The sequence below is a fragment of the Chamaea fasciata genome, unplaced genomic scaffold (genome assembly GCF_029207755.1).
Source record: "Chamaea fasciata isolate MVZ Bird 193981 ecotype frontalis unplaced genomic scaffold, bChaFas1.0.hap1 SCAF_2, whole genome shotgun sequence".
Taxonomy (NCBI): domain Eukaryota; kingdom Metazoa; phylum Chordata; class Aves; order Passeriformes; family Sylviidae; genus Chamaea; species Chamaea fasciata.
In genome coordinates this window covers 2,322,677-2,348,106 of record NW_027094087.1, presented here as the reverse complement: position 1 = coordinate 2,348,106, position 25,430 = coordinate 2,322,677, and the positions used below count along the sequence as shown (strand labels likewise).

The 25,430-nt window shown below is 39.3% G+C and overlaps 1 long non-coding RNA gene across 1 annotated transcript in view; it reads right to left on the bottom strand.

Moving 5' to 3' along the window:
* LOC136304049 (uncharacterized) overlaps positions 1–25,430 on the bottom strand; it is a 110,367-nt gene that overhangs the window by 20,734 nt on the left and 64,203 nt on the right. The window contains exon 3 of the long non-coding RNA XR_010724349.1: positions 8,448–8,578. This is a non-coding gene — a long non-coding RNA (uncharacterized lncRNA). The remainder of the gene's footprint in view (positions 1–8,447; positions 8,579–25,430) is intronic.

Below are 25,430 nucleotides of genomic sequence, written 5' to 3'. Positions count from 1 at the left end.
ATGCTGTATACACTGAGACAATTGGACAATACTTCAAAGCTCTTGGGTTTAAAGCTTTTGGTATCACTACCATTCAAGCAAAAAAGTATTTATACAACACTGTCAAACAAAAGTTATTTTGCAGCTAATCTGACATAGTTTTGGAACAGAAGATAATAAAAATCTATTGCATCCTGTTTATTTTCTGCAAAGGGTGAAACGTGATCAGATGGGGCACTTTAGCTCTGAAAAACCTTTAAAAACGCTGACATGGTTTACATGATTTCAGCATCGAGTATTCATCAGCTGTAAACCAGGAAAGGTGCAGAATAAAATCCAACAAGCTTTCCTCCAAAAGAGTGCAGGAAAGGATCAGATAAGACCAGCTGGATATTTATCAAGCTCTGAGACTCACGAGCCACTCCTGATGGGGCATGTGAACCAGAAACACTAAGATGTACTCCCCTATAAATCCATATGATTGAGAAACACTCCAAAAAATTAAGATCATGTTCTGCCCAGCAGCCTCTTACTAATAGCAGAGAACTTATTGCTGCCTATTGCTTGGCTGGGAGCTGGAAATCCTTTTATTAATTCGTTCAGCAGCTACCGAGAAGTTTATGTGAGCCTTTTCCACGAGTTTGGGAAGAGTTTAATCATCAGCCTTTTTACATTCATTTCCTCCTAATTCAGCTGCTTTAGAACGAGAGGTGAATGCACCCATGCCCGTAAATGTTCAGCCTTTCCTTTCCTGCATCACCTCCCTCTCCTGTAACAGCCAAAGACTGATGGAATAGTCCACACAGCAGCCTGGAAAAATGAAATTAAACAAAACCCACCACCACCTACCTGTCCCTGCTGCTTGTGACGCTTGTAAATATCACTGCTCACTTCTATTTTTTTTTTTTAATTCCATAGGGTTTTTTCCAGTCCATGTTTTTGAAACCGAATAATTCAGCTTTTCTGGGGATATCATTACTTTTACAAAGTAAAATAATTCTCTTCACTCTATGTGATGTACTAGATATTTAAGTAAGCCATTAGGTAGATGAACCAGAGAAATGGGCAGGATATTGGGTGAATACACACAGAACTCAAAGACCTGAGTTTTCATTTCAATCAGCAACGAAAGCATTGCCCTCCAAAACAGCTTTTCAAGCCTTCCTTCAACAATCACTTCCCCACAAAAAGCAGAGAGATTTACCTTGAATCTGATGTGTTTGACACTGGAAATCCACCCAGAGAAAGAAGATTTTGGCACTATTTTTTAGAGCTGGATATTTACCCTCGGACAGAAGCACGCAGGTGCTGGAAGTCTTGACAGTTTACAACCCGCTGACCACCTCCAGCTGAGGAGGACAAGAACTTCTCAAGGCTGAGACTGGACCCCTGGGTTGGATATGGGGCCATGCAGCCCCCCAGGTCTCTGAACTCTTCCTCTCTGTGGCCAGCATCAGTCTAGGTCTCAGTAAGAGAGAATATTTATTTTGTTTGTAGTCAAAAGAGAAAGGTCAGGCACTGTGGGGTACCAGGCACCAGCACTGCTCAATGCTCCCCATCTTAGGTGAAACGAGAAATCAAATTCCCAGCTTAACTTAAAGGTGTGCATAAATTGAAGGCTCTCTGTAACTCTGAACAACCCATGGCATTGCAAAATTAATTTCAAAACTGAAAACCTGCCTCATCCTCAGCATGATTTTTCCTGAGTTTATAATTCATGGTTATTCCATAACAAAGGCTGTTTAACTCACATTCCTGAAATCAAAAAATCAAAATCATGAAAATTTGTTGCACATATTTGACCCAGTCTTGTTTGGATTGCAAGGAAGTACAATGAAAAACAACAAAAACATTACCACGACAGTTCAACACTTAGGTTCAGCCCGCACATCCAAACATATTCAATGTAATTTTATATGGGTACTTGGCAAGCATGCCTTTTTCAGAGCCACACAACTTCCACTGGACAGCAAGTACATTCCACAGTGGTCTAAACACTAATTCCTATTTTAATCTGTAATTTACTCCTTCTCATTTAGATTTCATAAACCAAACACAACACTAACAAACAAAGATACGGTTTTTCTCAGCAGAGACTGTAGAAGCAGCAAGGCAGCTTCTGCTTTTCAGTTCCATTTTCTGTTTCCCAAGTGAGTTAAGTAGATCCTGAGTGTCACTGAAAGTGACTTTTGAAACCCCTGCAAGAATGTCAGCAACTCTACTGCTTGTATATAATTTTCTACATCCTGAAAACAGTAATTTACGTGGAAGCAGGATTGAAATGTCATGACACAACAGAATTACAATTGCTTCGATGTTTAAACTGTGCTTTTCCTGTTTTGGAAAGTATTTTTGGTTCTCTTAAAGATGAGATTATATCCTAAATTCCTGAGGTTTTTTAAAATTACTTTCAGTAGAATTGCCAAAATTCTTGTAGTTTTTTGCAACAAGAGTTTAACAGTTACATTATCAATAAAAACAAAACAAGACAAACCTTAAGCTTAATTCCAGCTCCACTTCTGAAACAAAAGCAAACAGGTTTGATATTCCTTTCACTTATATATTGCAGGTGGGAATCAACAGAATCAGAGAATCATCAAGGTTGGAAGAGACCTTTGAGATCATCCAGTCCAATTGTTCACCCAGCACTGCCCCTGTAGCCCCACAATATCTGAACAGTGAAAAAAATTTGTCTAATATCTAATCTGAATTTCCCCTGTTTCATCTTAAGGCCCTTTTCCTCACATCCTCTCACTGCAGGCATGGCAAAAGAGAGGAAAATCTCCTTTAGTATAGTCAGTAAATAATTTAAAAACCTCAGCTCATCACAACCTGCATTTTAAAAGGGCAGAAGTAATCAAAAGAGCAAGAAGAGTAGCAAACTTTTCCAGATATTACTCTGGCTAATGAAGTGAGAGGTGAAACTAAACTGTCTGAAATACATTTTGCCATAAAATTTTGTGCTGGAACAATCTCCTGCCGAAGGAGAAGATAACAACAGAGGCCCTGAAGGATTTGTTACTGTGACTGAGTTTGTTTAACGGGTTCATACAAATTGTTTGGAAAAACGAAAGTGGCTGTAGCTTGTCAAAAACTGCAGATTTATTAAGAAGAGCAATAATAGATGGAACCCTATCGGGGTAGGAAATAAACACGAGGAATCTGAATAGGGTAGGACAATAGGGATTGAGAGATCATGTGCAGTGTCAGGAGATATGATATAACGCCTTTAGGGAGGCCCAGCAAAGGATTAAAAATAACTCAAGTTTGACAAGTCCCAGAGAAGATGAATCACGGCTAATGACAAAAAGAAACAGCACGCAGACAGGATCACACAATTTGTGTCACGCAGCAGTGAGGAAGTCAAAAGGTCAGTGAAGAATTGGGAAGTGAATCAGGCAGTTGTGCCGTGGATTCTCATCAAATAAACAGTTTTCAACTTTTATAAGAGCATTTATAGACATTGTGTGCTTCTTAAAGGGAGCGGAGACGCTCCCTTAAAAAAATAAAGATATATATAAAATATCATTATTATTATTTCCCTTCTCTTTTTAATTTTTTTTTTTTTTTAGAAAACTCATCTTCAGTCTAGCCAGAATTTTTCTCCTTTTTGTTATCAAGGCTGCATAATACAAGAAAACAACGGTTGGCATAAACACTTAAAACAAGAAATTGGCCAGTGATCGGTGTGATGTGTACCAGGGGCAAGGGAATTGCAGAGAAATTCCTCTTCTCTCTTTTGGCAGATTATCTATTGAAGGGATTTCTTCACAAAATGTTTGCTCTGCTGTAGTCAGTTTCTTTGGGAATGTTTTTATTATGGCAGGGAAAAGTGGGAAAGGAAGGGGGGAAAGCAATGCTCACAGATCTCTGAAAAGGGAAATAGGTCATTGCCGCAACAGGCAGAGCAACAAACAAGCTCTGAGAATTTCACAGTTAGACAACAAAAAATGCTCCATCCAGTGAGATTGTAGGACTCTCATGTTTTCAAACCCATGCATAAAACTAGATACTGACACCCTCTTCAAATCCAAATTTTCTTCAGAATTCTTCTTACCATTTTCTACACTGCTTACCCCCGTATTCCATTGTAATTCTTTTCAATAACCACATGTTGTGAAGTCATGTTTATGTCACGGATTGAACTATTTGTACTTACTGTACCAGTTAGAAATATCTCTAATGGTGAACCTATATTAAAAAAAATCTAAAAATCAGATTTCTCAACTGTCAAACCATGGCTCAAAGTAAATATATTTTCCTCAGAAGAGCAAGATTTTATTTTTTTCCCCTTAAAAAATACATGCACTAGCTATGTGAATTGCAGCGTTTTTAAGTAAAGCAACTTCTCTGTCTGAAGGCAGAAACATTAAATATCACTCTTGGAATAAAAGCTAATAAGTTGTATTTATGTCCCTTTGACATTAAATACATTAACTTTTTACTTTATTTCAAACTGGTGGGATTTACTGACATTTTGGGTGTTTTCAGAAAATGAAATCACAGTTCCAGGCTTGGTTCCAGGGCAGGCTACTTCAAAATCACAAAACCAACGATTAGTGATGGAAAAAAAGAGCTTTTGGTTTAATGTACACATAGACTCAATTCATGCAAGTCACACTTGAACCTGCATGTAAAAACGAGTGATCAGAAACAGATTTGCCAATAAAACCAAATTATTAGAAAAACCTCTAAATGCTTTTTTTAATTATTATTATTTCTTGTTTTACTGTGAAAGTGACCAGTCTATGTTGTATTATCAATTTTTTTTCTGGGCAAAATTGAGAGTAAAAAATAATTTCAATTAGAAAAAACCCCAAAACTTCAATTCTTCATCCTTATAGGTAGAGTGATAACCACTCAACACCTGCACATATTAAAGTAATTTATCATCTTTCCCAGAACTTCCAAGGACATTCCTGTGGTACAGAATATTTCTTTTTATTTTAATGATAAGTAATCATTTAAATCTTTCATGTAATTAAAAAAATTCTCACGATACTCCTAAGGACTGCAGTATTGTAAAATATGCTAAGGAAAAAAAAGTCAATTAATTTAAAAATAAAGCACTAGAGAGTGAGAGCAGAAGTTTTCTGCTGTGAGCTCTGCTTTCCAGTAGAACACCTTGATTCATTGGCAGAGCACTTTCCTGACAGAAACAAACATTAAGTGCCAAATAAACAGGAACAAAGCAGTAATTTCAAGTTCTGTTACTATTTCTAGAGAGCTACAGCTACAAACAATGAAATTAGAATTATAATTCAACTTCAAGTAAGGGAAAACCAGCCCGGGAGATGACCCTGCACACACTCTTTGGTCCATTCAGAGTTCCAAGTTCTTTGGTGATACAAAAATTATCAATAACTCCCTTATTCCTATGAATTTTATCTTGAACAGGGCTCAAGTAGATATTCCTTCTAAAGCTCCATCAAAAATAACATCTTTAATTCCTCTGCTCTGGAATTAAAGCTTGGATCTTTACCCAGAGTGAATAGACTTGTTGCAAAGTAGCTAAAAGCTATCATAATATTTCTCTAATGAATGCAAGCCTTATTGAAAACCAAAACACAATATGAATCAATTTGTGCCTGTTCTGACTGCGAATTTCAGCGTTAATGCTGTCCAGGATAAGCACAAGCAGTACTTGGGGATAATTTGTGCTTTTAATTTGGGTGTGTGGGGAGGGGTTTTGGCACAATCCAGGGGTCAGGTTTTATTTTTGTTTCAATTCACAGCACAGCAGACCTGCGTAACTCAATAATTTTTTTTTTAATGTATTTACTTATTTGGTTTCCAAATCTGGCAGAGGGCAGACCCTGGCTTCTCTTCACAGCAGTCTTTCCCCAGAACCTTTTCACCTATGCCCACTGTACCGGTCTAGATGTGACCCTATGAACCAAAAATGAGGAAAGTCAGCAAGGAAATAGGGGGAAGAAGTTGGTTTTTCAGACTTATCCTGCAGCTCCACCTCAGCTCTAAATGTAAAGCTGTCTCCTTGAGTCCCACCTGACTGGAAATTCTCATTAACACTCGGCAATTTGAACAACTGCAGTGGTAATTTCACGAGAAGATTTGCCATTAACAAGAGACCAAGGAATAAATAAAGAAAATTGAAAACTTTTTTTTTCATCCCTCCTTCTTTCAGGGTGGTTTTTTTTTTTTTTTCACTGTTTAATGCCACCTTCTATTGTACACATTCAATTGTCCCCCAGCCTTGCCCAGGATTGTTACAACTACCCAAGTGCCTGAAACTGAACACACACATCTGCTCATGGAACAACTGCCAGGAGCAGTTTCTGTACTTATGCAGAGCTTCTTATCGTCCTGAAAACTGGAAATTTTAGCCCTTTTGGAGAGCTATAATTATGGACCAGATTATGGCACAACGTTTAAACAATTTCTCCCAATTATCTAGAAAATTGTGTTTAGGAATTTATTGAAAGTACTGGGCAGGAGGGAAAGGCAACAGTTATGATTATTAAATTCTACTTCATATCAAGAGACTTAGGCTGCACAATCCTGTCATTTGTATAAACACGAAAGAGGATGGAACATGTGAAGCTAAAGACCAGTCCTGGGAGAATTACTGGAATGACCTTGAAGAGAACAAAACTGGCACCGGATGAAAGATGAGCCTCAACTTTAATGCTACATCTAAGGTATATTAAATATTGGTCCCATTTCACTGTCAGCATCCAAGCTGTTAAAAGAATTACCACTTAAGGTGCAGAGAATCAGGTGCCCTTTGGTCTCAGGGGATGCAGAGGAGAATTATTGAAATCTGATGACAACAAACAGATGAAGTGAGATGCTCTCAGCTCAACACTGGCTGTGACAGGCATCTGTACAAGAAATTGATGAAGGGTGAAATCAGCCTTACATACTTTCAGACGAGCCTCAGCCCCTACCAATACCAAATGCTCTTTCTGCTTTTTCTTCCCCCATTGTTTACTTGAAAAAAATTATTGCTTCTTATGCTAAAGTATCTTTATTATCTACTTTCTAACACTTTCGAGGAGTTGTTTCGCTCAGCTGTCGGACAAACCCTGTTCATGCAAAAAAAAAAAAAAAAAAGATATGTACTTTATAAAACTTTTTTTTTTTTAATCTACTGAATGGATATTTTAAAAGAGCTGCTGCCTCCCTTTCCCATTAGAGCTGGCCAAATTCTGTGCAACTGATTGCTTTATTGTGGAGTCCAACTTTTGGCTCCCTGGTGCCAAAAGGCATAATAGATAAACAGCTGGAGCATTCTCTTCACTTGGAGATTACATTTGCCAAGAATGCTTTTGACTGTGAAAGCAAACACACACACAGACACGCACAGACAGGCACACCAGGGAGAGGCTGAGAAAGTCATCTCTGCAAAGCTGTAAACAGTGCTCATTCCTTCTTTTGGGATGCTCTGTTATGATTAGGACCAGGCTGTGGAAGCAACTCACAGTGCAGGAGGAAAACCACGCACAGAGGTGGAAAATGAATTCCCTAAGATCATAAAGAGCGGCTACAACACGGACAAGAATGGAAGGCAACAACATCCATACTCTGATTTCCACACCATTCATTCATTCATTCTTTCCCTGTTCCTGGGAAATTTGGATTGAATATTTAACTCATTGTGGATTCTGCCTCTGGTTCAGTGGGTATTTACTACTATGTACGTCTCCACACATTTTGGCTATGAAAAAGGATTTATTTTAGAAAACATCCATGTGCTACAAGCTGAAATCCTTAAGAAAGGAGAAGCGATGATACGAAGAAGAGAGGGAGTTAATGCAACCCATGTGATGCAGGATTATTTTAACAATTCAAACCAGCCAAGCACAGTGGCAGCAATCAAGGAAAAGATGGGAAGATGTGACTGCTTGGATTTAGGATCCTGGGAGCAAGGTCTGGAGACCATTTCTGTGTAGTCAAAGATGAAATACAAGCCACGTGTCTCAGTCACCGGGAGGTGATCTCCAGCAGGAAAGGGTGGGGGAGAGATGGAGCCAAAATGAAGGTGCCACCCTAAAACCTGCACTGAGGAAACCTGCAGGGGTGGCAGGCAGGAGAATTCCAGGAAAGTATGTAGGAAAGGACGGTTTGGAGGGAATTTGAGGGGAACCTGAAGGGCAGGAGCTACAGACAACACACACGCAGAGACGTCATTAAGGAATTCAGAGGTGAGGAAGGAAGCGGATAGTTTTAAGAGATGGAAACATCAAGCTCAAGTTTAAAATTACTGTTGTTGGATGGGGCTCTGAGCAACCTGAGCTGGTTGCAAGATGCTCCCTGCAAGGGGCGTTCCACCCTCAAAAATCCCTTCCAACCCAAGCTATCCTGTCATTCCATGACAGATTTTGACAGAGTGGAAAAGAAGAAACTTGATTAGAAGGGGTTTGTTAGGATGTGCACAAGGGTGAGGGAGGTAGGCTCTTGGCTGAGTTTATTGGGAGGTTTAAGAGCATCTGCCCCAGAGAACTTACACTTTCCACAGCCCAAGTTCCTGCCCAGCCTGGGACTTCGCAGGGATGCAGCCTTTGTTAATGCGCGGATCAAACTCACACACGAGCTCCGAGTGTGAAATATCCCATCCGGCCTGCAGCTCTCACCAGCCCTGAGACAGAAATAATAATAATAATAATAATGTGGTGAAATGGGATATGGCACACACCATCTGGCAGCTGTGCAAACAAGAAGAAGAAGAACCCTATGAAGAACATTATTACACGTTTGGGGACCTGCTGATTACGTTGCATGTCTGAGGTTAGACATTCTGGTGTGTAAAACTTGAGAACACAGTCTAAATCGTGGATCATTTAATAGGTTGCACATGGACTTCACCTCCAGTTTATTAATTCTTTTTTTACTCAACAATACGTCCCTTTTTAAAAGACTTGCTTGCTTTCATGGTGAGCTGCTTAAGCTGTCGTTTCGAACACATGACGCTGAAAAAAAAGAATTAGTTTTCTGTAACAGTAGGAATATGTAAAATGGTCAGGTCTTATCAAAGTGTTCAGCATTGCCATAGAGCTGCAAGATCATATTTCAAGTTAATCTATCACCTGCACAGACAGCAAATCCTCTTCCCCTTAGACCAAAGGGCATTTTGTCCATACCTTTTCACCTTTTTCTTCCCCCCTCATGAAGGAGAACAACAGAAAGTGATTAAGCAGAGTGTGTTAATAAAAAAGCTCTTTAAATCAACAAGCTTATGGATTTTGAAGGACTGCCAGGAGAGTCATTAACAGAAAAATATTCAAAAGGCACTTAAAAGTGTTCTCTGACTTCAATAGATTTGTTTCTGTCACCTCACAAGAAAACAGAACAACAGAGAGCTCAGCCTCATCCCCTGGCTGGTTCTGTGTGCTCAGCAGCGCATTTCAATTACCCGCTCAAACCTGCCTGCGCTGCCAGAATTCCCTTCTCCATCCAAGAAACCCTCATCTTTCCTTCACCTGCCTCACGTGGACTACTTCTGCTGCTTGAAGCTCTGACTTCTCACTTCCTCAAGCCATCTCTATTTACCAGGGCAGCGTTATTCCATCGCACATGACTTGGACGTGGGCCCCTATGCATTCCTGCATTCTTTTTTACACTCCCCTCTCACTGCCTCATGCCAAATTCCTCATCTCTCTGAAATGCAGTGATGGGGCTTGAGAGAGGAGAGATCAAGTTCACAAATAAAACTGACCAATCTGAAATTGCAGATGATTAAGTTTTCCAGTTCTGGAGGAGTTGTTTGAATCAGATGCCACGGTAACTTGGAAGCAAACCTCAAGCACCTTGAACCCATGGTCCTACAAGTAACTACCCTTGGCATCATCAAGAAAAACATTTTTCCTCTCAGTTCCCCTATAAACGCAGGAACATTATCAGCTAATACTGATTCCCCTGTTCTTTCATGCTGTCTCAGGATTTAAAGGCATTGCTGCAGAATGTGGAGCTGTAGAAAAGCTGTTTTCAATGGAGTTCTGTTTCCTCAGGTCTTCTGTCACGCCCACCACAATACCTTTACACCTTTTATGTATCTCCTAGCCTAACCCTATGGTTTTCTGCCTCATCTCATCCTTTCTCTGATTGTCACAACCCCAGCTCCTTCCCTCCCGTTTTTTTCTCTTCAATACTCAGCTTCCTTTCCATTGCTGAATAAAATTTTGGGGTTTTTGTCTCCCTGGGCAAGGAGCAGAACGTGCTGTGGCCAGGCCAGCTCTGTGCATCCTGATGACCACTGCCTGGCATCAGCATTAACTTAGTCTCTCCTCTGATCCCCCATGCTGACTTCCACAGAATTCTGTCAAATTTGGCATGTGGAGTGACTGCTTAAGCCTCATTTCCTTAGGAAACCAGTTAAAACATTTCACTTCCTTTCTCTAAACTGGATTAAATAACTGCAAGCTGGATGGGGCGGCAGCAGGACAAACATGACCAGGTCAGGAACGGCGCCAGGGCTCACAGGTGCTTCTCTCCAGGCCTAAGGAAAACAGCTCACGGTGTGGACTCATCTTTCAGCCCTCAGATTCTCTTAATTGCTCGGTGAATTATTCACCCCAGCTTGCTCTTCCCTCCCTCAGCCCTCTCACACCTACGTTGCCCTGAATTTGCGTTCAACACCTTCCCTTGGAGCACCAAAAATTACAAAATCAAACAGTTGGCTCCCATTTCTGCAGCATCAAGGACGGACTCTTCTGGAGGCTGGCTACAACACCTGGAAGACACGGCAGAGAAACACTTTGAAGCCCTGGATGATGAGCGGACGCGTTGTAATAATCAGGGTCCAAGTGCAATTAATCAAATAGCCTGCAGGGGAAGGATGGGCCTGTTCTAATGCTGGAGAAGACCTGAAATTGTTCAATATTTGTAGCAAAATACAAAAGGAGGATGGACCACCAGGAAAGCACAAGCTGGGACAGCACTGTGCGCATCGGCCCTTAATTTAACTGGGAAAACCACTTTTTTTTTTGCTGTACAATACATTCCTTTAAAATACACAAATCGTGTAGTACCACAGCTTTTCTCCCACTGAATTCAGCAAAATAAATTGCATTTGAAATTATGTTTTCAGCAGCGCTCAATGCCTAACATAGTATCCAGTGAGAATATTGACATCAAGGATCTGAGCTGTTTGAACCACTCTAAAAGATGCAAGAAACGCTCAATTAAATGCTGGCTTTTAAACAGCAGAGTTTGTACATGCCAGGCTGGAAAAAACAGCAGCTCTGCTTCCCCAGATCCTGTCAGCGAAATATTTCGGAGAGGTTACAAATCTTAATTGAGCACAGAACCACATGTCAGGAAAGGTAAGTAGTGTCACTTGTGTGCCAAGGAGGAGGAAAGGAGGACAATGGGAAGGAGCAAGAGGTCAAGCCCAGGGAGCAGGACAGCCTGGATTAACAGCCAGGCACTGCTGGGTCTCAATCCAAGCTCAACAATCACAGCTTCGACAACAAACAAAAAAATTGGTGGTCGAATGTGATTGAATTTGAGCGACTGCTCCATAATCAATCATGACAAGGTTAATTCTCCTAAACTCTCACTGGCAGATGCGAATCTACCCTGGAGTACGTCCATGATTCCAGAACAATTATGAATGCAGGTCTCCAAAAGCAGTTTCTAAAAGCGAAGAACTGCGCACAGCTTTCTTTTTTTATTCCTTCGCTCTGCCTCCCAAAATAATCAGGGACACACAAACACGCAAACAAAACCTTTAGCAAACACCTCACAGTAAAACCAAAACATAAATAACAGCACTCCTAGGAGAGGTGATGACTACACAGATGGATTTAAAAAACAATTGAGCTCAACAAATTTTGAACAAACTTTTGTACTGCCAGAGGAAAAAAATAAAAACAAAACCAAGCAAATCCAAACACAAAAAAGGACGTCCCAGAAATCCAATCCACACACAAATAACATGTTCCCTATTAGGCTTCTACCAATGTTTGGAGAAACGATACTGTGAGTAGGCAGTCAAAATCCCAGCATCAAGGTCCTGCATGAAAGACAAATGAAAGAGGAAATTGATAGCGAAACTAGCAAGAATCTTAAGTTCTGGAAGGGAAAAAACCCCCGCAAAATTTAAATTATGGAATTAAATGAGAAGGGAAAACATGGAGTCACAAGCTGTTACCTCCTGCTGATGGACTGATGTCAGTGAAACACCTTTATAGGAGGAACAAGCCAGCTATTTTTTCTCCAGTTATTCTTAAAAGTATTTCGGGAAATTACAAGGAAAAGGGGAAAAAAAGCATGGAAAAACCCCACAACACCCAAACAAAATCCACCATTGCACAGTTATTCAGTCTTCAAACAGAGGCAAGACTCTCCAAAAGTCCCTGTGGTCTCACCTGTGCTTTCTCAAAAGCATTTTGAGCTTTCAGAGTGCTTTTTTTTTTTTTTTTTTTTTTTTTTTCAGAATTCAAGGGAAGAGAGAAAATGTCCACAGATACGGATTTGAGAGGCAGGAAAACAGGCAGAGAATGAAGAACTGAATCCCTGGAGATGACTAAAGCAGCATCTACCCAAGCATGGTTATAATATTGTTATTTCTGCAGTCAAACACACAACTGGTTGCCTGGCATCCAAGAGAACTGTTTGATGAATGGAGAGGTGCGAATTTGTTGAGATTTTTTTTCCAGAAGTTAAATAATTTCATTTCAATGGCAGTGAGGTCAGTAAAGCATAAATCCAAGAACACATCTCTAATTAAGTGATAAAGCTAATTGGATCTGAGTTTATTTCCTGATTAGAGCCTGCACTGCTGAGATAAATGCCAAGGAAAATCTGAGGGAAAGATTTCTCTTCTTTAAACTCCTGAGGGACAAACTATGATTTGATTTGATCACACCATTATTTTGAATGTTTAAGATGCCTTGAAACAACAGAGATGACATTACTTCCATCAGTTAAGGAGATGAAAAAAGCAAGGGGGCTGGTACATGACCATCACTTGATTCCTGAGCTCTGAGGTTTTTAGTGCTACAAAACTGGAATGAATGAGGGTCCAGTGAAATACAAAGAGATGCTGTGCTTGCTGTATATTCAAAAAATCGAACTTCCATTTTTCTGGTTAAAAATTTGGAAAAAAATTAATTAAAATCACCACAAAGAAACAAAGAAACAAAATCCCCACAACCCAAAATCCCCAAAACTTTCTGGTGTTAACTAGAGTCAAGCAAATAGCTTAAGTACATTTCTCAAACAGACACAGACTCTTGTGGAAAACCTGATTTGATTTTACTCAGGAAGAAAGAAGCAAGAAGCCAGTGAGGATGCTGATGCAGTTTGTAATTTGCTTAAGGACACTCTTCCCTTCAAGTGCTAAAACAGCGCCATTGACTTTGATATTAAAGCATCTCTCACTGGATTGCATCAAAGTGCTAAATCCATTGCAGAATCAATCCCTGAATCTCCAGGTGTGACAGCAGGAAAGGCAACATGGATGTGAAACCACAGAACTGCAGCAGAAATGCCTGCCCAAATTCTAAAGGATTGGCTCCGAGAAGCGGAATTTCCTCAGAGGCCTCAGGAAGGGGTTAACACTGATGCCGAGCAAATCTAATTTAGATGTCAACATTGTTAATTATTTAATTGCTCATAAAAGCACAATTGGTGCAGACTCAGCTATGAACGACATCTCATTTCCAAGGCATAGCTGGGGGGAAGGGAGGTTTGCTTTGGGAAATATCTCAGTTTGTGCTGCCCCCACATCTCCCCACTCCCACGGCTGCTGGAGGCAGCTTTCCCAAACCCCCAACAGGAGAAACTCTTTCCCACAAAACCCCTTGGAGATCCCGTGGATTCACCCACTCCCACAGAAGGGCTCAGGAGTGTGACAGGCTCTGCTTCTTGCCCACGAGGATTCCAAAGCCATCAACACCATTTCTGAGTTAAGTGTGATAAGGTCTGTTCAGCAACAATTAGACAATTGTTTGGAGTAATTTCTTGGAGTAGTTACTCTTCCTCACAGATCTACCACTCTGAATTTATCCTTCTGTATTCATACTGAATATATTGTTCTGTCCAACCTCTTGTTTGGTCTGATTTTTAACCACAACACCTCTAAGCAGAATTAAATAAATAAATAAATTTTTAAAACCCCAAAACATTCCACACTGGGGGAAACTCTTTCACAAATAATTTTGTTCTTAACTGAAACAGAAATTTTCACAAGAGAATTTCTTGGAAAAAAATATTTCCGTTAAAATGGCATCTGGACACGTATACATAAATATTTCATCTTCAGGAAAAGTGAAAGACAAAGTGAAAAACTGACTTCTTCTCTCCTGTGATATTCGTGACTCTTTCTCCCTTGGAAAATCCAGGCTGGGTATCTGCTAGAGCCATTGCCACACACACATAGCTCTGAAATTCGTTTTATTATGGAAATCGGACCTGGTTTTGTGCCACATCGTAGGACATCCTATAAATTTATTCCACACTTAACAGGACTTAATAATAGACTTGTCAAAGAAACCCGGACTAAACCACAGAACAACAAAACCTGTGGTTGTTAGGCTGATTTAAAATCATGTATGATTTCCAGCCGAAGTTTTTAAATTGCCACTTTGGAATGAAATCATTACTAATTTCAAAGTATATTTTTAAAATTTCAAGTGAAATGGCATAAAATCAGAAAAATACTGTAGAATAATGTTTAGTATGCTGAACAGATGAACTCTCTCTCCATATATTTCCGTATCACCAAGACCCTACAGGAATCAGATTTATATTCTGCTTTATACACCGTGTCCTAAAGAATGGAATTAGGCTTGAATAAAACATATCCAGCCCCTCCAAAAATCTCAGCAATTTCCTATTTAAATCACAGATTTACGATCTATTCGTATTTTTCCTCAAGAGACCAGGATTATTTCCAAATTCCCAGGTAGCCTGATAAAATTTGGGCATTACGGGTCAAAACCACATGGTCAAAAGTATTTTGGTGGAAGAATTTCTTTGAGGAGAAGGAAATTTTTACTGCAGATAAGCTTTTGTGAATACTTCCTATTATCCCATTAGCATGTTTTCTCACCTCTGGGTTTGGAAATCTCTTGCACAGTCTGGATTCCTAATCTCATTTAAACCCATATTTAATGCAGGATAACTGATTAGCCAACATCCTTCGTGCTACCCAACCACACGTTTTATACTTTTATAATTAAAATTGTCATCCGATGCTTTTTATTCCTCTAACCTTGCATTGAAAAAAGCCACAATGGGGTAATATTCTGTGTCTTTTTCCTGCAAATTCAAGGATTTGGGGTTTTTTTTTCACAAGTAAAACAGAATTAAAACCACACTTTCCTCCAAAGATATTTGCTGGGTTATAGAGTAACACTTCATAATTCTTTCATAGGTGAACTGTATTCAGAGTGTAAGTTTTGTCTATAAACCTAATTTCTTTAAATTATGATGCTTGCCAATGTGTACTGCGTGTATGGATTTCACAGGTCTTACAAAATGTTTTTAGGGAACACAGATATTACAAGATCACAAATCCATGTCTCTTTGTATCCTCTCTTGCTGTTCAAGTGAAATGAGATTCAGTCTCTACTTCGTATATTCTATTCACCGTAATTCAATAAAATGAGATCATCTGAGTTAGGAAATGTATTTTTCCCCCTCAAATCTCAGAAACGCTAAATATTTTATATTTCAAATTAGATCTTGCCACACAGCTTGAATATTGTGAGGGACTCGCAAAGTATTTCTAAAGTGAAAGATATTTGGAAAGACTTATGAATTGCTTCCATCACTCCCTACTTCTTTTGTTTCTTATTTTGAATTGTAGGACATACATTTCTCATTCTTTCAAAGCCACAAGCACATCATTCAAATTTTCATGGTGGGTGCAGTGCTGGGAGAGTGACATTAAAACCAGTTTCATACGGGAAACTATCAAAATTGGCTTTACCTACTCCCATTGCTTTACAGATCACTTGCTGCAAATACTATGACTTTTTTTTCAAGGAAAATGAAGCAGAGCTGCCTCTTATTCTTTAAACATAGTTTTTGTATTTTTTTTAAATTAGCAATTACATTTAAGAAAATTCTGTAATAATCCAAAAGTTTTTTCTAAAATGAAGCATTAAATGAAACTAATTTACTGTAAATTAGCATATCCATTAATAAATGAAAATATGTACGTATTTCTACTAAAACAGTATTTTTAATACTATAAACTACACCGTGGTGTAGATGTTAATTCAGAGCAGGCTTTGAGAAATGCAGCTGTTTATTTCACGCTGAGTTTCACCAGGGATATCCTTTAAAGGGTACATGCCGATTGTGTACTGCACAGGTTTATGATTCAATTTGTGACCTCCATGTCAGAATTAAAGCTGTGGACTGAGATAGCTCAATTAACCTCATCTGCAAATAATTTACAACACAGAACACCACGAGTGTGACACCAATCCCTAAATGTCTGGGTTTTTTCCTGTATCGAAGTACACATGCTATTAACTGCCATTAATGATGCTGGTATTTAAAATGGGATTAAGGATTTCACACTGGGGAGAAAAAGAAGACCAAAGACACTTTTTTTCTTCTAATTCCATTACATTCGTTTGAAAACGAAAATTAAGGTTATCTAAACTGAAAACAAGGGCCAAAGAGTCATCAGAAGGGGGAATCTCTTTTTTTATCCAACTTGAGGCTACACAATTTGAGTTGTGTAGCAGAATATTCCTGTTTCCTGACACATTTAGCTGATCCCTCATTCTCTTCTTCCCCTTCTAAGGCTTCTCTGGGGGGAGAAGATGGGAGCTACCATGGTTATGAAACAAAATAGGTACAGCACATTTTTAATTAATTATATAAGAGTTTGAATTTCATTAGAAACACAATTTAAGGAGCAGAGCAACAAATGTGCAACAAAGAGCTAATTAAGTGATGCCACGTATCACTCAGTGTAACTGTCATTTTTCCCAGCTTTCCTAGGAAAATAAATGTAGCTTTCAATTTTGTCAAACATAAACAACTGATGCCTCATAAGTCACTTGGTGATTGTGGTTTTGCTTGAATGTTAATTCTAGTTTTAATTCTTTTTTTCTTTGCCTGCTCCTGGCAGTGGTTCTCAGCACTGTTCTGACTTCCATGTGCCTGCCTTCGCAAAATTTCCTGGAGCGAAAAGGAACATTGTGCCTTTAAGCCCAACTCCCTGTGCGTGTTAGCAGGCAAATAATCCACAGGCACATGATTTATGAAATTGCACACCCAGCCCGGTAACTTTTCCTCCTCCCAAACGCAGGACATGTGACAAGCGAGATGATTTGGTGAAGAGAAAAAAATTCAAATAAGAAAAAAGAAAAAATTACAAGGGGAAGAGAGCCCCAGCCCTCTCTGGTTGCGTGGGCTGCTCTGCTCGGGTTGCGTGATGAGAACAGAAAGGAAAAGCACGACAGATAATCCCTGAATACCCAGCCTTTAAATATGCAGGAGCCTCAAGCACGCAGCAGCCCTAGTAGGTAAATGCACCATCCAAACTGGAGGTGTGCAGGCAGCAGACAGCAAACCCCCTCACCTCAGCCTCAGCCAACTTCCAGCTCCTTTGCTACAAACAAAAATTTAAGGGCGAGGGACGGCTCAGCAAAGTTGGTGTATGATTCGTGGTCGTAACAAAGCTGTCGCCTTTCATATTTATCTAAGGCGCAGCTGACTTGCAAAGACCACCAGGTACATGCTCATGTCCTCTGTTTGCACCCACCACCCTTGTGACAGCATTTTAGAGGCAGAAAAGAGAAAATAATCACCTTCTCATCTATATTAAACCAATGTTATTCAAACTCCCACAAAGAACTCATTTAATGTACATACTGCAGCTACTAAAATACTGTTACATCCAGGTAACGAAACTTGCAAAGAAATAAACTCCTCGCTTAAGTACAAAAGCCAAGGACGTCGTCAGAAGGGGATGCACCCTGCAAAACGCATGGAATAGGGAGCAGTATTTTCCAAACTCGTTCAGAGTTCAGCACACTGGGCTGAAAAACGGTTTCAGAGGTAGGGAAACCAGCACCATTCCAAGAGCAATCTCCCTGCAGAGCCTCTTGGAGCACCTGATAAGAAACACAACAAATTCAGCCTGGCTCCCATCTGCAGGACCAGAAATATGCTCGTACATGCAGGTAATTTGCTAAGCAAGGAGTATCAAAAGATTACTTTTCTCCTGCTGGATATCTCAAGGGAGCAGGTTAAAAACATGACTAAGGGCTCTCCAAGCTCCAGAACAGTGTCCCAGATTCCCTTCTCTTCTCCCCACGCCCTGCTGGAATCCCAGGTCAAATCCCACTCGTCCCTCCAGACCCTGCTTTGTCCATGCCAGACACTTAACTTTTTAAGAAGGAAGGAGTTTTAAACATTATATTGTGATGGAGAAAACTGCAAGTGTAAATACAAGAGCTACTAGACAATAGGGGGAAGCAAATATCATCAGCAAACAGCATCAAGATCGTACAAAGTGAAAAAGAAACATCAGCATAAAACAGATAAACAAGGTTATGCTTAATCAGAATGATTAAGTCGAGTTCATGATTTTCACAGTGGTTTGGCTGCCATTAACTAAAAATGACTTGTAAAGACATTTCCCATCACTCAAGGAAATAATCCTAGCTATGTTTCACAGCTACTACAGAGCAAATTCCCCTCAGTTCCTTAGCTAGCAGTAAAGCTAAATGAGCTACAAAGAACTCAGCTTCTAATTGTTAGTGAAGCGAATAAACCAGAGTTTAAAATACAGTCTCAGTCACAATATTTCATTTTATGGCGCTATAAAAGCCAGGTATACTAATCACCCCAGCAATTAGATGAAATCACACTAAAGTGAATAGTTAAATATAATGAAATTCACTCCCCTACCTGCCTCCCCAAACCAGGGAAAGAGAGAACGAACCTACTTCAGTGAGTTAACTGTGAAAAATAAATACCTATTTAAACATTTTGCCTATTAAAAATATAAAACCCACAAACGAACAAAATTTTAATGATAATTACAGAGCCCATGGATTTGGGGCAACCAAAGCAATACAAGGTATTTCCCTCCACGGCACCACAGAATAACATTTCTTTTCCTTCAACATTTGCACACAAAGCTGCAGAAGAAAGGCACCGGGGGACAAGCTCCACACCCTACTAAAACAAATTATCCTGATGTGCTGCTCCTAATCAGGACTAACACATCAAGAGAATACTCAGACTAGGGCTTAATGTAGCTTTGACCTTGGCAACCTCTCTTAGAGGGGTAAAAATTAGGGTTAGAACCAGAATTTCGCAAGAAAAACTGCAACTTTGTTCACGTTGTCCTAAATCCCGTTGAGGCTTTCATCCCAGCTTGGCAGCGTTACACATAATTTTTGTGAGATTGCTGCTGTTTGGGATTTTATTTTAGTGTTAATCATCCCTCTATTTGCATACAAAGGCTTTAAAAACGGGTAGCCATTCCACCCTCCCAGAGCCAGGAAAAATCCAGGAGATTACTAAAAAAAGGTATTATTCGAAACACAAGCAGCACTATTTTATCGTGGGCTGATAGATAAATTCTGATCTAATAAAGTGTAGTAAATGTTGAGCCACTTTAATTAACACTAGAAACAGAGAAGAAAATGCTTCCTTTAATTCTCTGCAAGTTTATTCCACTTATCAGCTGACACCCACAACCAAACTAAATCACACTTGTCAGTATTTTCTATTAAGTTTCTCACAAGCAGTTAATAAAACAGTTACTATTTCTATTTTCTCAACTATTTATATATTAAAAGAAATTAGTTTGAATTCTTAGATTTCTTCTCGTGCAAGTGCTTAATTCTTTTTAGAACAGGAGCAAACTATTGTTCCTGACCCTTCCATGCCTTATAATAGCATTAATCATGCTAAATTCTTTTGGTGCTCATGTGGATATAATGTAATTATAACAAATTCCTGAAGATAATTTCTTATTCCCCCTTGGTCTTCGGGACAAATCTAACATACATTGAATTTGTATAAAGGAAAGCGTGCCAGAAAATGATAAAAGAGAGGCTATACATTAAATAATAAACGGCAACAAGGAAGAGTAAAAAGTCTTAAAATAAAATGCTATATGATAAAGACAAATTTATTTCTAATGTATTTTCCAATTTTCATGCCACTATCCAAACCAAAGAATATTTGGAGAACCAGATTCTGTATCAGTAGTTTATAATTTTAAGAGTCCTCTTTTCCTTCTTTTTGTATAACACAAAACCCCCCACATGAGATAGGATCTCATTTAGGACATATTCCTTTTAAAACACAGGGAAAACAATCGGGCACTGAACCTTGACACTCTCAAATAACTAAATCTAGCAAATGCACAAATTTAAGATACAAATAAAAGAAAAAAAATTGCAAAAAAAGGGAAATATTAGTTGCTATTATGGAAGTTCAACATCGTGTATTTAGAACGCAAACCTGTAGTAAGACTTCAATATGAAAAGTGTACCAGTGAGATTTAAAATTTAAAAAAAAAACCATTACTGCAACATTTCTCAATAAAAATAAATACTCGATACCAGAATTTTTATAACATATCCTAATTATGTAAAATATATTTTAAAATATAGATCTAAACCAGTGTATTCTTTGAAATAAGTGTCATCTATGAGGAAAATTACGAAGTAATTGTGGTAGTTAATTCATAAAAGAAGAAAACTTAAAGAATTTTTATAGCTCAAAAAAAAATTAATTACAACTTGCAGAGTCAATTGGCCAGAAAAAGTAGATTTCGGAATTTAAAATAAAACAAAAAATGCTGCTCCTCTAGGTAGCTTTTAATATGATTCTCTTCCTCTTAAATATCAAATAAAGTTCTACTGGAGATCACCAGGAACAGAGGGAATTTTAGGACCAGAGCAAGAGAGATTTGAGAGCAGTGAAACACACAAATAAAATAATTCTCTGAGTACATTTCACACAGTGGATGTCCAGCATTGTCCTGCTAGCAATCTAACACAAATTATTTAATTTTTTACGTCTTGAAAAATGTCCATGAAAATGAAACATCGTTAAGTTCCTAAGCAGCATCTTTTCATGATGTTTTAAAATCCTGCCCCTGATCCCTTAATTTTGCACCCGTTCATATCGTCCCACACTATCTCATATCCCACAAAGAGGAACCCAATATTTTCAAACTTAACTGGCTGATGCAAAGCATGTATTTAGGTTTTCAGGAAAAGAAAAATCCTCTGCTGGAGAAAAGGCTGATTATTGCTTAGATATAGGATTTTTTTTAAAAGGGTTTAAAGAAAAAAAAAAAGGATTTAAGGCTATAAACTTCCCCAGTAGCCAGAAGTATGATTTCCTCTGTTTACACGACTCGAAGAAGAGAGGGTGCCCCTTCCTGCTCACACCCCGTGGATGTTGCTGCAGCAGAGTAAATAATTATAAACACTTCCCTTTGTACAGTCTGACTCTGTTGATAACAGCAACTCCAGCGAGCCCCTTGCTCAGAAATCAAATAGCGCGTGGCCCTCGAGTATTTATTTTTCCAAGGTGCAATTGGAAAAACTGTGGATGCAGGAGCAGCCTCTGATGTGTCAGTGCCACTTCATTTGCACCTTTGGGCACCACTAAAAGAGATGCTGCCCTCCAAGGTTTCCATAACATCGCGTGCAGTGCAGGGCAGGCTGAGGCCAAGTGACAGAACCCACCGCACGTGTTCTCCCAGACTAAAAACAAACTCAATCCAGGCATCTCCAAGGAAAAACCAGATACATACAAGCACAAGGAAACGGGGATGTGCTTAAGGCAAATCCCACCCACCCACTCCCTCAAAAAAATAAACCAAAATAAAAATCAGATTGTCTCTGTAGCGGGCAGTGAATCTGTGATCTGCTTTCCACAAGTCAGAGGTTTGCCCTTTGTAAAAAAAAAAACAAACAAAAAAAAATCTTTGTGAAGAAAAAGTAAGTGACAGGACGAGCCACTCAATAAACCCTTGCTTCCTTCCCAGCTCTCCACAGATCAGGCATGGGAATCCCCTCCACTGACCCCTTTATTTGTGAGAAGCTGAAGAACAAAATCCAGGAATGAAGCCTGGAGCTTCTCTACTCCCTGACCTCTCCAGCCCAGTTCCCCCTTCCGACACGTTTCCAGTCATTCCAAAAGGAAAGATGCACAAACCTCAGCAATGCATTCCCAACTCCTCATTCTACAATTAGGGGCCTTTACTCCTGCCTGGGTCCACATTTCTCTGCTATTTAGTTCAGCTCCTGGCTGTGGCTGTGGCTGGGGAGGCAGAGGAAGGTAACTCTGAGTTCCCAGACCTCCTTAAACTGCTCAGAGCAGCATGGCTAATCTGACCACGCAACGTTCAGAACAAGTGCTTGCACAGGGAACCTTCCCCTTTGTTTAAAAAGAGCAAAACAAACCAGAAAACCCTTCCCCCTCCCAGCCACCTCGCCTCTGCATTAAAAGCAATTTTTTTTTGTTTTTCCATACCGTGGCTTTTTCCTCCCCTCCACCCCCAACTCCATATGCCTCCCCAACAGCCTCTTTTGGGGGGCCTGAACAAGCTGGTGCTGTTGCTAATAAACAAATAACACCCCAAGCTTGTCATCTTCCTGCTTACAACAGGACTTTTCACGTGAGGAAGGTGCCTGAGGAACCCCTCATAAGGAGATTAAAAAGGAAAATTAAAAAAGCAAAAAAGCATCCTTTGGCTTTCAGATGCTTGCGGTTGAATCCATGGCCACGGCCGCGCTTGGTGTGGTGTTTTCTGCCTCTCCCAGCAAGCCCTCTCTCCTCTGCAGCAGATTTTGCTGCCATTCCATCAGCCTTCTCTCCTAAAGTGGCTTCCAAAACACCAAAAGCAGCAGCGCGAGAGAAACTCAGCTGCCACTGAGGGCAGCCCAGACCATGTGCTGCAGTTGCCTTTCCCTTTACGCTGAATGTCACGTTCTGTGCCACATTCTGGCTGCCTCAGAAAGGGAATATTTTAATATCACACCAAAAGTGAGCAGTTCACATAATTGTCACTATTTTTCCTTTCCTCCGAGTGATATTTAAATAAAAAAAATAAAAAAATAAATAAAAAAGGAGGAGGAGAGCATTGGTTCTTCACAAGGAATGAAAAGGAAGCGCCATTTCATTTCTGTCTGGGGGTTTTGCTTAACACCCGTTTGTTCACACAATCCCGCTTGCAAAAAAATATTTGTTTGATATAAAGGACATTGAATAATTTATGCAATATTTAATAATGCAGTAAACCAGGGAGAGTTCAGCAAGGCAGGCATGGCACTCTACATTATTTGCCTTGCCCGCCTTGCTTTTCCAAATAAACCCCCACCCTTAAACACCATTAGCACATGCAATATAAGAAAAAAAAATAGAAATACTGCCTAATTTGGAAATTAAACAAAGCATCTGCTATTAGTTCAGAGACTACAGCAGCAATTTTCCATGGCATGTATTTTTGATTTAAAAAAAAATAATTAAAAAAAAATAAAAAAGGGGCTACAAGAACAAGATCAGAATGAATGGAGCAGGATTTACATCAGCCTCCAGATCATTCCATGTGGGTCCAGAAGCCATAGGAGCAAAGTCACAGCGGAGCATTAGTGTGGTAATAAATGACTGATGGTTCTCCAGCCTGCGGCACGGGGTATCCTGAAAGCAAATACATTTCAGAACACCAATAATTGCATCAAGCCAAGTCCAAAGCTTTCACAGCGTATTAAGGGGCTCCTGACTTTTCATTCTTTAAACAGCCATAATATACATGAGCAATAGATCAACTTCCAGAGCAATTTACTTTGCTTTGTGGCTTTTTTAAAAGCATTTAATACACCTTTTACTCCTTCCTCAAATCCAAGTTGTTTTCCTGTTTTGGCATCTCCAATCCAGATGTTACTTTTCTGAGTAAGAACAGCAGGAAAAACTCCATCTATAGAAAAGATGTTTAGAATATTCTGTAACATTATAAAAAAGACCTCAATTTCTTCCTTCTGTTCTCACATTTCTTAAATATTTTGGCGAGCCATACACCAAGGCCTGATTTTTAAACAGTAGAGAGATTATTAGGGCTTAAAATATTTGGATGTTAAAAGGTAAATTATATAAGTCGAGGGTTTGAGTCCTTTTGTGACCTCCAAATTATTACTCAACGCTTACTTTGTTGAATTAACTCTACTGATTATAGATTTTCTTTTGGGACTGTCCGTTTTGCTGCCCAAGAATAAAATGTGGTTTACTGAAACTAACGTGACCTTGCAGTTGTCCTAAATTTATTATTAAGAGTTTGGGGGGTTTTTCCCTTAAAAAGAGCCAACAGTTCACATAATAAATGGGCTAGAGTCTTTAACTTGTATTATTTTGTACTGAATAAAAGGCAAATATTACTTATTTCCAACCAAAAAAAACATGTCACCATCTTTATATTCCATCTTTCTTTTTATAAACATTGACTTTAAGGATAAAAAAATACATACATTGGAAGTTTGCAACTTTGCATTCAGCACCAGCCTCAGGATCTAAAGGAGACAGTTTTTACTTGGACTGCACACATGTGAAAAAGTAAAAATTAAAATCAATCCTTATGATCTCTCACCTGAGCTAAAGCAAGTAGTTCTGTCTGTCACTGTTCTTGTTTGCCACGAGAATTCCTAATGCAAGTTACGTTTCATTGAAAACCACCAAACGCGTTGAATGCCCAGACGGCGCTTCAAACCAGAATTTTCTCATGGACAAATTTGTTTCCAAATTCGATTTTCCCTGTCAGATTTATTGTTTTAATCAGTTTGGAAAGAGTTCATTGCTTCAGTGACTTAAGTGTCCTCTCATGCCATGGGATGGTGACCTCAAGGAACTTTAAAATCTCCCTTCTGTTGAAGCAGGAGGTTTTGTCAGTCCCTATCTGAGCTCTTCCAGAATTTTTGTGGACTCTCTGAGCAAAGTAACAAGCTCACAACACTCGTAACAAGAGACCAATAATAACAATTAATAATAAGCTCCAGACTCCAGCAAAGATTAATCATTGTGGTAATTAATCCATTAGCCTTGTAGAAAGCACCAAAACAAAGGCAATGCCTTTTCATTATTGTATTTAAATATTTTATGCAGTTCATGTTCATCAACGTAGTCATAAGCCACTAAAGTGTAAGGGAGATGAAAGAGCACATCAAGTTTAATTCCTGCAAAATAAACAAGGATGTGCAGCTGTTTAATGATTGTGTTTGTATCTAGAAAAGCTTTGTCATTACAATACATGCTGCTATTTACAGAGGAGATAAATCCCACTGGTTCTCAGCTGAGAAAAGCCCAGTCATTAGGCTAAATTTCATCTTTGTCTATCTAGTTCCACATTTGCCATTCTGCAATCCACCCATTTAAAACCACACAGGACAAGCAGAGTAAAAAATAAAGGGCAGGAGGGCAGGGAAGGGTTTTTTCCAGGTCTGAAAGCAAGATCATTTTGCGGGAAGACAAGCACGTACATCGCCTTTTTTCCACCC